Raw genomic sequence first — 6,086 nt, 5'->3', positions numbered from 1 at the left:
TATAAAGAGCAGTCAAACTGTAACTCTAAACACACAACCATTTAATTTCTCAGAGAATGATTAAACATGTAAGCAACTGATCATCAATAAAAGAGGAGGTGGTTAAATTGTAAATAAATGATAGCCTCAGAGCTTAAAACTGATTTTACTTTCACAGTATGCATTGGTCTGCTACACATTGTGCTTCATATTAAACACATGGGGATATAGACACTGGGTACAGATTGGACTATATGGAAAGCATGTACAAAGCAACTCCAGAGTCCTGCAGCTACTATAATTACAACCCTTGTCATGATGAATTATGAAAATGTGGATGACAGAAGATCACTTTGCACAGTCTTTCCTCATAACAAGGATTTGTTTTAAGCACCAATCCTGGCACATGAGCAGGAGGTACACTTGTACCGGTAAATGGTCTGCACTTATACAGCACCTTTCTACCTTAGTGGTACTCAGAGTGCTTTACAATGTGTTTCTCATTCACCCATTCACACACATTCATACACCACAGAGCTGCCATGCAAGGTGCTGCCTGCCATTGGGAGCAACTTCAGGTTCGTGTCTTGCCCAAGGACACTTAGGCTGTGGAGGGGGCGGGGATCGAACACAGCCGCCACATCTGCATAGGAGTTTGGGAGGAGATGAAGTGTACATTACTCATATCCTTGCGAAGGTGGCGACACAGAGAGCAGGGTGTTGGAGGCTGGTAAGGGCCAATGATTCATATGGGAGCACCTTGCGTAGGTTTTCTTTCGCATGTAAACCTCATGGTGTTGTCTGTGACCTCAGAAGGGTGGCATCAATTCAAGATAATATAATAAACTTCTAAAACAAATGAATCAAGATGCGTTAAAGGTGTCACGTGTCAAAGACATCGGGTTTTAACTACTGACTGCACTAGTTTTAGCAATAGCCACTTTTACTGCCTCCCACTCCATTCAAGCGTCCCCATGGAGGTTGGTAAGTTCATTCATAATATGCTGCCCTCAAAATTCCCAGGGAAAAAAGAACTGTTGTCGTTGTTGCATTTGAAGGATGCTAGTTGTATAAAATGATGCTTGTGACCACACAAACACGCAATGATTGTAGGCCTCTGGAATCTCATTTTCCCAAGTCAAGTCCACATCGAGAGCTTTGTTGAAGCTGATAAACCAGTCATCATTCTCGATTCACCAAAACGAGGACCATGTCAAAATGAACAGAGTAACAACAGTGAATCTTTTGGCTTGAGATAGCTCTAAGGTAATTTCAAGTCAGAAGGTTATGTGAGGTCATTGCTATTATAGTCAAACAAGAGTCAAAGCCATCATTTTTGAGTACTATGGCTATGCCTCGTCTTGAATTGTCCAAAAACATTTTTGGATGATCTTTCAGCAAATCTGTCAACAAAAGAATGGTGGTAACTTAGTTTCAATATTAACTTTGCTAGCACCACCTGGATGTAGCATTCATGCTCTGAGTATGTTGAGCATCTTCTATTTAGCACGATCTTTCCTTTAGCACCACCCTCACAACAAAGTGTCCTCTCTGTGCACAAGCTATTGTATACTTAGGGTAAAAACGGCTGTTGTGATTAAAAGAAAATTAAATACTTTTTGAATAATGGTTAAAGTCATTAATGTGTAATTTGAAAGTGGAAATCCTAGTCATGATTACAAAAAATTATCCCTCATTCATCTTGTTTCCAGGAGCAGCAGATAGCTGTTTTTACTGAAAAGCTCTAAAAAGCCAGCAGCAGACAGACACCATTAGAGATCTAGTGGTGCAGGTAAGGACACATATTTTCTTTTACAGTTGGCAGACCAGAAACAGAACTAAAGGGTCCTTATTGGACATATGTTAACTCGGTGCACATAGACACCGTTGACAATGCATGTTCATGTTGCTTTCAGCCTCATGCTCCTGTGTCGTGGGCTACGATTACCACTGTATCGTGACCAGGCTTTATTGTTGATTTCCTGTTGATACAGTTAAAAAGTCAAAATAATTTGAAATGCTTCTACTTTACATGAGTGGACAAATACACTAGATTTGCTTTCACTGTGAAATATCTGCCCAGAAATGAAGTACAATGTTATTTCAAATGACAAACGATTGTTTCCGCAGTAGCTGGTCTGGTCTGAACCGCGGTAGGAAACACTGCCCCTGCTCATCACAGAAGTGTCTTTATTCATTTTAACACCTTAGTGTGTGTTTTTGGACCATTCTGGCCCAAGTGTTTTCTGGTACGCAGTGACATTTTGTGGCAGAAGTGAAGCTTTAAAAAAGGTCCAGAAGAATCTGTGACTGCAGTTTATTGTTTCTTCATATCTGGTGCCCTCTTCTGTCAGTAAGCTGTAAAGGCACCGCATGAGCAGACCAGGGCTGCTGCCTGATTGATGTGTCACTAACAAGGAGGTGACTTGGACAGACATAAACAACATGTAAACATGTAAACAACACAACGGGGCCAACGTTTGTTTACATATATGACAAATACACACATACCAAGCTTTTGTTTTAAATAGAGAAGTGCAATGAAACAAAAGTTCAAACATTGCTGACAGAAGGTAAGTCAAGAAAAGAAGCAATAAACCAATCACAAACAAATAATGTTACACTTGATGTTACATGCACAACATAATTATAATTGAACATGGACATGATTGCTTATGGAGCCACTTTTCATACAATTATCTGAAACTCTATGGGTTGGAAACCACGATTTGTATTTTAGCATAGCAGCTGTATTATGTAACTCCTCTAGTTGTTGCCACCATTGGAGAGGTTTCATCTATTATACCTGCTCAATGCACATCCCAAACTACATACAACTGAATTTCAAATAAATAACTATCATAAAGCTTCTGACTGCCACTGTAGCCTACATTTTTAAATCTTCTCTGTGTTTTTATACAGTGTATGCAAATGTCTGGTTTCAACAGTATGTGAAGAAAGAGGAAGAAAAGACAAATATGAGATGTGAACTTTTATTTTAAACTTGATGACTTCAAGTACAATGGCCCTAATACAAAGCAAAACACACAGAATACTTTTTAGAAATGAAAGATTGGGGCACAACAATGAAACAAGCAAAAAATAAAAGGTATTTTCATTTCCTTTCATAACCGACAGATAGCCTAATCCGAGTAGAACACAGGTCTGGAGTTTCACAATGGTTCTGCATTGGACAGTATAATTTACATTATATATAAATTTATGTTAGAATATAAATATACAACTGCGATTTTGAATAATACGATGAGAAATCACTATATTTCATACTATATTAATCAATATTTGATGCCTTTATCTTTAACAGTTACGTAGGTTTTGTTAAAATACTGTGTTAAAAAAACACCTTCCTTTTGATTTGCGCTCATGTAAACAGGTCTACATCAGGGTCTGGCAAAACCCACGGAAGACGATTTACAGGCGGAACTACAAGCACCAGCTAGCACAGTTACGGAACTATAAAAACGATGGACTTCCGGCGAGTGCTTGATTGCATAAACGAGACGTTAAACTGCACTGACAAGGACACGCTGTCTGCGTTAGTTATGATGAAAGCGGACTGATGCATTTATGCGAGATGAGAGAAATAAAACTGGAAACGAAATAATATTTTATCAGGAAACAGGAAGTAAAAGCAACTAACCAATCAGCGCCTCTCAAATGTGTCATGCGCAGTACAGCCTGCGGTGGCAGTGTGTGTGTGTGAAGGTTAACGCTAGCAGTAGCGTGAGCGGACCTACTGAAGCTGTGATGGTAATTCAGCCACAAGTATCAGAATAAGTCGTTTTAACTGGCGACTTTACAACAGTGTCAGAAGCTCACAGGCTCAGGTAAGAACCATTTTATCACTGCTCACAATATCTGAACACATGGAGCGTGTTGGTCAGAATCCTGAAGTCTGCAGAGCTTCGGTTCTGATGTAACGACCATACATATATATATATATATATATATATTGTGAAGGCCTTTATTAGTTTTATATATATCTCTGGTAACGACACTAAAACACGTTCACTGACCGTGTTCAGCATGCATGATGACCACCACCACGGCCCTGTGCTGCTCCTCCCTGCTGATGTTTCTCTACAGATTTCTTGGCCTGTAGACACTTTGGTTCTCAGACTTTCTCACATCCAGTAGCCCTGCCTATGTATCCGTGGATTATGATGCGGTTACAGGTTATAGTCCTAACCGAGCAGAGGCACACAATGTCTACCTAATACCAAGTCTGAAAAAGCAGTAAGCGTCTCACACAGTAAGCTGTTACACAAAGCGTGGCCACTGTCGTGTTGGGAGGATTTACTGGAACAGGTGGAATATAACTTATATATATAACTGAACCATTCAGTTATATATATAAGTTATATTCCACCAACACTTCCAGTTACTCCTACAGCTCTTTGTCACTAGAAAGGCTTCAGACTTTGTTTGATTGATGCGATTTCTCCAACGATTATATAAAACATGTGAACGCCCAAGTGGTTTCTCCATTTTACAGTGAGTGTTAAAATATGGCTTTATTTGGCATATACTGTATATTTAGAAGCACTGTTGCCTCGCAGCTAGAAGGTTGCCGGTTCGCGTCCCAGTGGGGGCACCGGAATCTTTCTGCGTGGAGTCTCCATGTTCTCCCCGTGCAGCGTGGGTTCTCTTCGGGTTCTCCGGCTTCCTCCCACAGTCCAGAAACATGCTGAGGTTATTTGGTGATTGTAAATTGTCNTTGGCTTCATTTTTCAGGGCCGGTTGCTACGTCCATCTTTTATGCAGTATATGGTTGGACCGAATATTCAGATATCCGTCATTAAACAGACCAGCCTGACAACATGGGCACTAGCGGCAGTGGTGATAGATGTTTTTTTTTTTTTTTTTCAATTAGCAGTACAAGTAATGATAGCAGTAGCAATAACAGTAGTTGGTACACTTGTAGGTACAGAGAAGAGACAAAATTGAAATCAAAATATGTTTGTGTGTCTTTGAATCTTGTTGTCTTCTGGAGGAGAAGCTTTTTACATGTCTATGCCCAGCGGCCTGTTGCCTCATAATGTGTCCATGGTGCTAACTGCAGTAGCGGTAGCTGCAGGAGTTGTAGTAGTCGTAGATACAGGAGCAGCTGCAGTTGTTGGTAGGATCTCTGTTTATCACCATGCAGGTGCTGAATATGAGCTGAATGGGGTAACGGGGGCTCACATTACTGAGCATGCAAAGGACATACAGACAGTCTTTCATCTCCATATCTCCACCCTTACTGACCCACCAATTTGCAGTTATTGTCTGATACATCATAACGGTAAACCACAATATCTTTCCACAGAGATGGAGCTGAGAGCTGGAATGGATCAGACCACTCTATGGAGGCATTCATCTGATCACTGAACACACTGACTGTGGGCTTCCCATTACTGCAGATGGTGGGCCATCAAGGCCATTGAGGCATCCTCAAAGGAAGGCACAGCTGCAACACACGCACACTCGTGCGCACACCTACACACACACACACACACACACACACACACACACACACACACAGGTTTCAGATTGGACTCAGACCAGTAAGCTCAATCAGAAACCACATCCTTTCTGTCTTAACACAACCTTCCTGTGCACCACCATCACTCACAAGAACATCATGAACGCTTACAGCTGAGGAATGCACTTTACCACCACCATCATGCTTAACAGTAGGTTTGGTGGTCTTGGGATAAAGATGTCACCTTCTCTCCTCCAGACACATTTCTAGTCATTGTGGCCAAATGGCTAAATTTTTGTTTCATCTGACCTTTTCTCCAGAAGGCCTTTTATTTTCTCCATGTGACCTGCAGCAAACTTCATTCAAGCCTTTAGAGCTTCCTTCTTGCATGGCAGCCTCTCAGCTCATGCCGATGCATAACACGCTGTGGACACTGACAGCTGTGTTCCAGCAGCTTCTAATTCACTGCTGACCTGCTTTTCTGGTGATCTTGGTGGACTCCTGACCATCCTGACTGATTGTCTCTTAGGAGCAGGGGATAGTTTGTGTTTTCTTCCTGATTTTGGTAGTGAAACAATTGTACCATACAGTTTATATTTAGGGCTTCAGGTGGCTCAGTGGT

General features: G+C 41.2%; 1 protein-coding gene across 1 annotated transcript in view; it reads left to right on the top strand.

The window, feature by feature from the left end:
- Positions 1-3,677: 3,677 nt before the first annotated feature.
- The window catches only part of mrps33 (mitochondrial ribosomal protein S33), an 11,134-nt gene continuing 8,725 nt past the window's right edge, over positions 3,678-6,086 (top strand). The window contains exon 1 of the mRNA XM_008290351.1: positions 3,678-3,827. The gene's annotated coding sequence lies outside the window, so the exon portion shown is untranslated. The remainder of the gene's footprint in view (positions 3,828-6,086) is intronic.

This window comes from Stegastes partitus, unplaced genomic scaffold, assembly GCF_000690725.1.
Source record: "Stegastes partitus isolate 25-593 unplaced genomic scaffold, Stegastes_partitus-1.0.2 Scaffold15, whole genome shotgun sequence".
Taxonomy (NCBI): domain Eukaryota; kingdom Metazoa; phylum Chordata; class Actinopteri; family Pomacentridae; genus Stegastes; species Stegastes partitus.
Note: the sequence above shows the minus strand (reverse complement) of the source record. Positions and strands in the feature narration are given on the sequence as shown.